The following is an 11,450-nucleotide window of genomic DNA, read 5'->3' as shown; positions in this document are numbered from 1 at the left end:
TTTATATATATTTTGTGAAAGAAAATATATTTTGTCCAATTATGTGATTTTAAATAAATAAAAATGCTTCATGGAATTTTTATTTTATTGAAAGAAAATGTCTTTTAAATACAATATGTAAAGCATGCGTTCAAACAAAGTAAGCCTTAGACTTTATGCATAAAAAATGTGATTTTACATACCTTAAAACATGGAATATTTTAATTAAAAATAATGCAGTTTTTATTTTTAAAATAATTAACTAAGTAGCATTATTTTGAGACTAAGTATTTTTATTTGAGTAAAATAAGCTATAAATGATTTTTTTCAACGTAATTAAAATTATGATAATTATGAAAATGTGTGTAACGCCCTGGGTAGCCAAGACCATTACACTGTGTATTTATAAAGGTGCAGGACTTGCTAATCAAGTCATTTAGTTGAAAACGTGTCACTAAAACAATTAATGAACTAGGGTTAAAAAGGTTTTGGTCATAAAAGATACATTTTATATAACTAAACATTTTGTACAAAGGATCCCCAAAAGAAACAACGTTTGAAAGTCACTTTACAAAATTTCCAGAGTACAAACAACCGCTAGCCACTCTAAGGGCCAAATAGACATTTATGGTCCTCTTGTTCCTGTCTTTTCCTCAACCGTTGTGCCCGAACAACTAGTCATGTACATTCTTCCCTCAGAGCTCTCCGAATCAGGGGTGATCAAGCTTACCCATGCCCTTACCTGCACCACGTAGCACCCGTGAGCCAAGGCCCAGCAAGAGAACATAACATCATAGTACGAGCATTGATAATAATCATATAGTACTTAAAGCATGCTTATACACTTAGCAGTCCATATTAATCACATAACTCATAAACATAACCATGAATCCACAAGCTAGTACTCAGCTATTCAGCACGTCATATTCAACAATTAACAATGATAATTAGATCACACAATAATTAGGGTCGATGCTCTTAGGTCGCACCCTCCGTTTACCCCACTGACTCCAGTCCGCTTAAACCGAGCTCAGTGAATATTAAGCTGTCCTTAGCTACCAGTGGCTGAGCCGCGCCCTATGCGCCAATGTAAACTTTGGCACTCTTAGGCTGTTGATTTAATATTCTCATGGAATAATACCAACTTTCGTAAAGCATACAAGAATAGGGAACCATTAGTCCCATTACAAACTCACAACCGGGTGCAGTTCTCTTACCTTTAATTTCCAAGTGTTCCGATTACGAGAGATGCCCCTTGAGAATGATCTGAATCCCGAGCCCTAGCTTATACCTAGTCACAACCAAGATAAGGGATTCCATTAATAATTGTATAATAGTTTTCAGATAAAGTTCTAACCTCTGGGACATCGAATTCCACCAAACACGGTAGTGAGATCGATCCCGAGCACCCTAGGTTAGGTTCCCGCGCTTAAAAACTCCAAAAGGCCAAAAATGACCTTAAGAGTCGCAGCCCAAGCTTCCTATACCGCGGCTTGCCCCCAACCAGAGGCCCAGCCTTGCCCAAAAACAGACACAGGCCGCAGCCCAGCATTCCCTATGCCGCAGCCCGCCCTTCACTCCCAGCCACCGTCTATTCTAGAGGGTCGCGGCACACCAAGAACTGAGCCGCAGCCCGACCCCTTCGAACCCAGAAAATTCACCATTTTTAACACTCAAACCTCACTCAAATCCACCCTAAGCCATCCTAATAACACAATTCAATTACCACAAACATTCTAACATGCTTCCAGCAGCAAAACCCAACAGAAACCTAGCCTAGAAACTCATCAAAATAACATTTTAATCTTTGAAACCCACAAGCTCAAGAACACCAAAACTAGCCTGGAAAACCCAGAACTCAAACACTAAACCATAAATTGAAACTTACCTTCACTGAAGAACCAATCATCCAAGAAATTGTTGAGCTAACTCCCAGGTCTTTAGCCTCAATTCAACCTTAAATTCAAACCCAAGAACTCTTAGAATCCAACCATATCTACAGAATTTAACCACCAAAGGTATAACTCAGAACTTACCTCAACTCTTGATTAGATCCTTTAGCTAACCCTGAGCTAATCTCCAAAGTCCCAACTCAAATTCTCTGAGTTCCCAGCCAATTTTCTCTTAGTTCTGTGGTTTCCTTTGAGAGAGAGAAAAAAAGAAGAGACAAGAGAGAGAAGGGTCAGTTTGGCCTTGTTCCACCTCTTTCTGAGTTTTGTTTAGTCTATCCTCAATTAGTTAAGTCAATCCCGAGGCTCGGGGTACCAAAACGTCCCCGAGGGAAAAATGGTAAAATTCCCCAATATTCCCACCTAGGCTTCCTAACCTCAAATATATCTCCAATTATTTATTTCCATAACCCGATAACCCAGATAACCATCTAATACCCGAAATACCCCTTGACTCGTCGCGAGCCAAGTATTAGGTCCCGTTGTGACTTTCCCCCAACTAGCTCCCTAGGATCGCCTCAGGTCGCATGCTGCAGAAATATCCACATAATAATGTGGTCCTCATAATTATAATATATAGTCACGTTTATGCCCTCAACGGGATAAAATTTACAAATATAACCATTTAAGCTAAACAGGGCCGACATGCATACTAATACTCGTAGACATGCATCTCATATCCAAATAATCATATAAGCATGCTTATCACATAACCATGCATTAAGTCATTCAAATCACACATAAACCAATTATGACCTCCTGGCATACTAATCAAGGCCCTTAAGCCTTATTAGTGATTTTTGGGTTGTTACAATATGGTTACCTTGTGATATCATTATTTTTTCAAAGTTAAATATGTAATCTTTATTTATCCATTTGGTAAAGGGAGTGAGTACCAAATTTGTTTTATGTTAAATAATTATGTTAAACTATTTAATATTAATTAATTTTGTTAAATTAATTATTTTATGAGAAAAGAAATAGAAAAAAATGGTACTATACTTCTGTGATTATTTTATTTAAGTTAAGAATAATAAATGGGATTAATATTTCGAAAATGACAACTAAAAAAAATGATTCTTTTAGTTATATTTTGAATACGATTTTAGTATAGCCTTGAGATATAAATCAAGTTGGTAAAATATTTTGTTTGATAAAATCTTACGCGATTTCTATGAATTAAAGGGACTAAGATCTACAAATTTCTACGCACGTTTTAAAGACCTTCCCACATACGCATGTCACATGCAAGTTTACTTTTACGTTCAAAATATGTCTTTAAATTGAGTGAACGCTTATTTTTTGGCATTTGTTGAGATTATGATAGGAAGTTTGAGAATTATTCCTATATGATTTTATGTATGAATTTATGAGGTGACCTATGCCATGTGTGCATAGCCCATGCACACGTAGGGTATGTTTGTTGGGCATGTGTAGTCTTACTTGATATTGAGACGAATGTTTGGTTGTTATTCTAGGCTCGTTGTAAAGCACCACTACAAGAAAAAAACTCTTTTAATAACACCAAAAATGTGTTATCAAAACATACCATAACACTTTTTGATGTGTTAAGACCGACTATGTTATCGTAGGTCAGGGTACTTTGCATAACACTTTATCATAGTTATTCAGATGTGTTATTATACTGTCAACGATAACACAATTTCTGTGTTATTTTAATAAATAGATAAGTGTTTAATTATGTTATTTATAGTCGATTATATAACACATTTCAATACATATAAATTTGTGTTATACTACACTTTAGTATAACACTTTTTTTGTGTTATACTACACTTTAGTATAACACATGTGTTATATTAGCTTAGAGAAACATAATCTTTTTTTACTTACACAAAACTAGGAAAACAAATATGAAAGTTGAAGCCAAATAAGGTAACATAAATAGATTTTTATTAATTACTCAAATGTAATTACAATATTTAGTCTACTAGTCTAGGCTTAAGAAATCATCTTACAACATAATTTATGCCCAATTCAGATTCCTTTATCACTAAATACAAAACAAGAAATGTATACAAAAATTAGTGAAATACATTCTTCCATTCTAAAGGCCTCAACTACAAATGTTGTCAAGAATTGCTCCAAAGAAATCATCTCAATATACCTGCACATTGTAAAAGAAAAGTCCTTTTATTATTAAGAACATAAGACTTAAGCTAGTTTCCACCTGTAAGCATATAAAGTTTAAATTAAATTTGTAATAACTCCAAAACTTGACGAAACAGCAGGGTATAGCAAGATGTACTACCATGCAAAACAACGACTGAAGCAACAAAACATGCAACTTAAAACAAGGCTTGTGAAATGTATCAAGATAACAAATATATCATTCTCAATAAATGTAAAGTAAGTATAGACTTGGAAATGTTTATCATATTAAATAGAAATAAAAAAGAGGAAATATCAATAAAATGCGTGTTTCATATCTAATGGCACAATAAATGCAAATCCAAGAAGATAAAGATGATAATGATGGTGATTTGTTCTAGGACTTCACCTTTTCCAGAGTAAAAAAGCAGAGCAGAGCAGGTAAATTTGCTTAAATAAAAGATCAATTTGTTACGTGCACTAAGCCAGATAATCACAATTGACAAAAGAAAAGACTGTATCTAAAATTCTTGACACACGAAACTTCAGCAGGAACAAAATTACCATTTACATATATTTATATATATATATGGCTAGTGTCAAGTAATAAACCACACATGCACATAAGCTGGAACTTAGATTGAAGGGAAATCATTGAATATTCACTATATTGAACTAGCAATCCAATTAAAGGCACACGACTAACCTACACTACTGCAAATAAGAGCTCCACTTAGCTTGTACTGTTTCTTTGTTAGAAATCACATCCTTCTCTTGGGTAGAATTCTTCATTTCATTATTTAATCTTTCTATTCCTATACATGGAGTTTTAAATGCTCTATATGATGATGTTATAAACAACATCATAGACTTGGCAGATTTTTTACGCAACTGAAAAGAATCAATGAATATAAAAACATAGAACCAGTTTCCATTGCTTAGAACTAAGAAGGATAAATTTAATGTGACATGACATTTATACAATTAACCAAAGATTAATAGTGATGGCCAGTCTCCACCTAGTGACCATCTAAAAGATACAAATCTGAAAACATAATACATACCATGGTTTGCAATTTTTGTATCTCAGCAGCCTGGCCAATGAATCTCAATTGCAGCAGATCTTCGAAGGAAATCAATGACATCACTTTTAGCATTGAGTTCCCTTTCCTTTAAGACAAGAATATCCTTCTCAGCCTACAATCTCCAATGACAACATTAATTTTAGCATCAGAATGACATCTTAGCAAAAAATGGCAGATAAAAGGCATAAATAAACTACCGACCAGTTGCAACCTGAAGTTTCTCATACGAAGCCTGATACTCAATAACTTCAGATTTTGATTTTTCAATTTGATCTCTCACTAAGAGGTAGGCTTGGGAAGAGGAAATACATGCTACATTCTTCAATTTGCTACACCGAAAGTTTAAATCCAAAAATAGGATAAAAAATTGAAACTAAAATAATCTCAAACCCATAAAACATAATCACAAACAAGATCAAATGTCAAATCCAAAAATATACTCAAGAAACTATATAGTCAGATATTTGAAAACAACAAATATACCAAGATATCATCCAACTCAGTTTCAGAAAGGGGAACACTCACCAGTTACATGATTACATCCAAGAAAATAACAGGAATAGATTCACCTAAAGAACGACATGTTTGATGCAAGTAAAGCATATATTATCTATAGGACCTAGAGTTGTTTGAGCCAACCAATGAACATAAACTTTAGTTTATTGACATACCACCTATTACATAACTGCGTCAGTAAATTATCTTTAATAATCACATGTAATAAGCCCTCCAAATGTTCAAAATTTCAGAACTGTTTTTTACTAACAAAGATATTGCACCAAAATGAAGTAGCCCAACCATGCAATTCTGATTCTAAACAGCTTAAAGATGTTGCACCTAAAATTGTTAGCCTTAACATAGAGAGATAATCAAAAGCTCCATCTAGTTAAATTCAAATTCCAGACTTCTAACCCCAAAACTAATAGCCTAAACATAGAAATACAATCGGTCTACTCAAATTCACAATGCACAAATCTAAGCCTAAAGAAAACCAGTCCTCATTCTTTTAATTTAAGTTAATTTTGGTTAGAACTTAGATGACAAAGGATCAAATCTATTGAGCAAAAATACTGAGGAAAATTACCTGTTGTTTGAGCCAATCATTGTAAAGTTGTTGCCAACCAAGTTACTGCCAAAACAAATGACAGTTTTTTTTAGACAGAAAGAGTTAACCAAATGGTACAAGCATGTTAACCCAAGAGAGAAAACTAAAGATGTATTACAGTTAAGAGAGTGAGCTAATGTTGAAAAGAGAGTCCAGAATCTATCCATTTAACTTGTTAAAGCTCAAATCTCTGTAAAAAAAAAGTGCAACTTCATGAGTGAACATGAAAAGTTAATAGTGCAAGTAGGGTAGTTTTGAGTTTCTTAATTAACTTACAGTTTTTGTAACTGTTGGAGCTCTCTGTTATTCGATGGAATTGTACCAGTGATATTGTTGTTCCTAAGTACTCTGCATGTTTTTTTTAATAGTTGTTAGATTATATCTCAAAGCAGAACAACACAAAAGAAAAAAGATATGTTTGAATTTGAATGGTTTATTAGAAAGGGTGTAATAATGTGTTGAAACCATGTTACTTACAAGGTACTTAGAGACTTCATATCCTTGACAAATGCAAGAGAAGAACTTACATTAGATATTTCACTTAACAGCCTACAGATAATTCACACTAAAGATTGTTAGCATTAAAAATGTGCATATAAATATGAATGTAATTAATAAATGGTTCTTATGGGAGAAGGAATACTTATAAACCATGTAATTAATAAGTGAGATAGAGAACGTACCTCATTACAATAATAAGATCCATGCTTATTAATTAATTAGATACTAAGGTTAGCCATTATTTTTTTCTTAAATTTAAAACAACTGAATAATAGAAACAGTGCCAAACTCATAAATTTCAATTATGTTGCACTAAAAAAACCATACCACAACCCTCTCACCCTTAACACAAGTCAAAAGTTGGAAAATTTTATTGAAAGAACTGAAACCAACAAGAAAAAATAGCTCAAAAAGAGACGTTTATTAAATTTTGATTTATTAAAGTTGAATAAAGATATTTAGTCTTCAAAGTACACGTTTTTAGCTAATTTTCAAGTAGTGGGACAAAAGTGAAGCATATAATTGTAAATTTAGATTTCTATTCATTAAGATTTGTCCACTAAAAAAAAATATGAGTGTAATCCCCCATTCTCTCTATTCTGTAGCCATTAAATAATTTATTATACTTGCCATGGAATGAGACCATACCAAAGTAGACATTATCTAACTTGACATGACCTCCACATAATTTAGATTTCTATTTTAATTTTTTGTTATCAATATGGGGCAGAATGTTCACAAAATCATGCAAACGCATCAGACTGATGAAAAGTTCACATTTTGAATTTCCCTCTATTGGTTCATCTCAATATTCAAAATTGTCCCTTGTTTCTATATCTTATACTTTTCCCTGGTAGATTATGTATCTTTTCAAAATGAGTGTAGAGCAATTAAACATTCTAGAGCAAATGACTTAGTACTTTGAGTGCCTTGGTACTAATAGAGAGTGTTACTTGAAAACAAGTACAGAGCAATTAGTTAAACATGTTCTGCTAGTTGTTCACCACAACACTAGCACTTCAATATTCTAGTGCCACACTATTCATTTCATATTTTCATTTGACATCTCTTTAGTAATTTTAAAGAAAGTACTAACAAAAATTTCAAGTACTAAAATATATTTCCAAATAAAGAGCCATTAAGCTCTTACCTTCATATAAAGCATAGCCAAGGAGGCACTGAAGTCTGATCTATGAATGAAAAATGTTGTTGCACCATAAAAATGGAAACAACAAGAAACAAAAAAGAAAAAAAACAAGCTCAGTAATTCTAGAAAAGAAAAGATTAAAACACATGTTGGGACTTGCAAAAGTTTTGAGAACTGAAAGTGGCAAGTTAAGTAATTTTGTACAACCTGTTGAGAGATAACCAGGAATATTAGCATAGGCAGGCCATTTTCTACACAGCAAGCAAGCTGCATACAGAACAAGGAAAAAAGAAAGTGTTATTAAGGGCTTTTTAATAATGTTATGTTATGAAGACATAAAAGTAACAGAGTATTCTGGACATTACAAGTGGGAATCCCCTTGCAAAGAGCCCAAGACCCACAACAGAAACCATGTTGATTGCAACTTATAGTTTAGTGGCATTTCTAATTTCTAATTCATGTTAATTGCAACTTATAGTTTAGTCCCTTCACTTATCTTTTTTATTCTCTCTTTTCAATCTGAATATGATTCAAACCACTTGTAAAAAAATGTGACTGAAATTAATTGTATATTTATATAAATAATTTTTACACAAACATAATTCATTATATGTATAGTTTCATGATACAAAGAGTGCAATAAATATTAAATCTGTAGACTTCAGCAATTGACGATTTCAGATTTTTATAATTTTTAAGAACAGTGGACTTTTTTCTTTCTTCTTCTTTTCTTATTTGGTCTTATTGAATAAATGTAAAGTAAGTATAGACTTGGAAATGTTTATCACATTAAATAGAAAAATAAAAGAGAGGTCTTAGTGAATCAAAGAACCTTGCAAAAACTAGTGATGATAACTTTATCACCATCTTCTAGGAATTTACGGGTTGCCCCTTTCAATGACAGTGACTTCTGTCCATTCCATGACAACTCTAACAAGCATCCCAAGGACTCTGGCTCCTGTTTGGACATACAACATTCAAAATGATCAACCTAAATCAAAATAATAGAAGTGCAGAGCTGAAGCCAGATTCATATGAAATTATCTCCACCACTTATATATATATATATATAAACTGAAACCATACAGGTCCACTAATGGTTCCGGTTCCCAGGAGATCGCCAGGTCTTAAGTTGCAACCATTAATAGTATGATGTGCTATCTGTTGAGTCAATGTCCAATATCTGTAACATGAGTTTACCAAAATTAATATTAATAACAAAACGACCCCATAAAGATATGACATGAGAAAGAAATGATGGATTTTCATGCCTGCTGTTTTGGCCATCATGTAAATTTTAAACATGTACAAGCGGATTTTAAGACATTCCTAAAAGTATAGCGTGAAAAGCTGCTTGGCATAACATATAAGACACTGTATGTCAAACTGACCTAACTAACCAAAAATAGGCTTGAAGAAATCCAGATTGAGGCAATAGAGAAGTGAATTGGGTAAATAATCTACTGTATGTAATGTAATTAATGGGTGCTTACAAGTGATTGAAATTACTCTTGGTGACCACAGTTGAATTGGCGCATACGCCAGCATGTTTGATTTCAACCTAGCAAGAACAAACATTTAATCATGATCTGAATAATACAGTAGAAAAACTAGTTGCACAACTTTTTTTAGAGATTACAGCTAAATACCTTTAACTGAATGTCATAATTTTTAGAGACTTTTTTAGCTAGATAAGGCAATGGACGGGGATCCTGCAATATAAAACACACATCATATTGCTTGAATTGGACTACTAGAACTTAATTGTCAGTGATAAGTATGAGGCACGATTTAGAACCACATACCCTGCATATTATACAGAGCAATATATACAATTATTTATCAGACTACCACACTCCTAGAGCAATATGAATGTTACTTATGTATGCCTAGCAATCAAGTCATTTACAGAAAAGAGAAGTATTATGATGGAAAAATAATTAAGAAATCATTACAATTCCAACATAATTTCCATAAAACTAACAAATGTCTAATTATTATTCAACTATATCATTAAACCAAAAAAACAGTTGATGCACATTTTAAACTAGAAACAAAGAGGTCTGAGATTCATAACCCAACAGCATAGAAAAACAAATATCTAATTATTATTCAACTATATCATTATGCCATGTAGCGCACATACATATGCATATATACATACATACTATTTAGCATACCATCAAAACCAAAAAAAGTTGAAAAGGTTGTTTTGTTTTTTGCATTTTATAGAGAGTTTCTTAGGAAATTTTCTCTGCTTTGTTCTATTTCCTCAAATGCAAAACTCTGCAAATTATTTATATATATATGAACAAAAATGTTTATTATTTGTTAATAAAAAATAGAAAGAAGACTACAGCTTGAGATAATAGATAACCCCAAAAACAAAAAATACAAATTCAAGAAACTTTACTCAAAATGTAAACCTGGTTGAATGGAGAAAAAAAAAGTGTTATTTTGAACAAAGAACTAAACAAAATCAATCTGGTTTCCAAAGAAAGTCAGTTTATTGGAGTCCTTGTATTCTTTGTATAAAGTTACAGAAATGTGTACAAGATGCATAAATATTACTCTATTAAGAAAAAGTTACAGCAATTGCGCCCCATATGAACCTAATAACAAGATGGAAAAAAATATATAAAATGTTATAAACCACACTCAGCTCATTAATCTCTTTAAGGAAGAAAAAAATATTTATAAGAGAAAAATCAAAATTAAACCATCAAACAAACAAAACATATACACTTATAGACATTAAACATTAAACTTAGAAAGCCCACAAGTCATACAAAAATAAACACACACAACATATAACATATAGAATTACTTCTTACTATATCCAAAATGAGCGAAAGAAGAATTTAGTTTTTATGTTTTCTTCACAATCAATGGACCATTAAGCTAATCAAACAGAGTATAAAAAGAGCATAGATTATTCAACTGGCAGAACATGACACACTAGACAATGTAAACATTCATCGATGAAGAATTAAGCTTTGCACTCTATCTTCTTTATAGAGGCTACAAGCATAAACACGAACCAAGGCATAACTACTCATAATGATCAACCCAAACCTTCAATTATATTGAAACATACTATACAGGGCATTAATCAGTATTATTCATCAACAATTAAAATGACAATAATAACAGATTAATTCTTATGAATGCTTTGAGCAACCTGTAGTGATCTAATCTCATCTAGTTGGAGAGCATTGATAATAAACAAATGTTGATAATTAAAGAATATCTGAAACTAAAGAATAAAAAACTTAAAAGTAAATAATAACACTAATCAATATACTTATAAGAATGTGAAATAGATCTCACCTATAATGGTAGAACCTTTAAGGTTGCCCACACTCTAAAATTGCAACACCGTTTCTTTTAGTAATTTAATCCAACCCTGAAACCACATCAATTTTTCATAAAACAATGATAAATAAACTGAGAACTTTTGATATTGAAAAAGACAAATAAAATTTTACAGCTTTACAAGACTTACTGATCATTTCATGACATTCTGTTTTAATACTTATCTATATATATACACATGTAAGACATGAATTATA

General features: G+C 32.2%; 2 long non-coding RNA genes across 2 annotated transcripts; both read right to left on the bottom strand.

Annotated features, from left to right (window-relative positions):
* Positions 1–3,893: 3,893 nt before the first annotated feature.
* On the bottom strand, positions 3,894–5,450 carry LOC133821594 (uncharacterized). The gene is made up of 3 exons (XR_009887696.1): positions 5,337–5,450; positions 5,105–5,237; positions 3,894–4,056 (listed from the first exon to the last, which is right to left on the bottom strand). It is a non-coding gene; the product is annotated as an uncharacterized LOC133821594 (long non-coding RNA).
* Positions 5,451–8,769: 3,319 nt separating this feature from the next.
* Positions 8,770–9,408, bottom strand: LOC133821593 (uncharacterized). The gene is made up of 3 exons (XR_009887695.1): positions 9,372–9,408; positions 8,965–9,061; positions 8,770–8,836 (listed from the first exon to the last, which is right to left on the bottom strand). It is a non-coding gene; the product is annotated as an uncharacterized LOC133821593 (long non-coding RNA).
* Positions 9,409–11,450: the final 2,042 nt, after the last annotated feature.

This window comes from Humulus lupulus, chromosome 3 (genome assembly GCF_963169125.1).
Source record: "Humulus lupulus chromosome 3, drHumLupu1.1, whole genome shotgun sequence".
NCBI lineage: Eukaryota > Viridiplantae > Streptophyta > Magnoliopsida > Rosales > Cannabaceae > Humulus > Humulus lupulus.
Note: the sequence above shows the minus strand (reverse complement) of the source record. Positions and strands in the feature narration are given on the sequence as shown.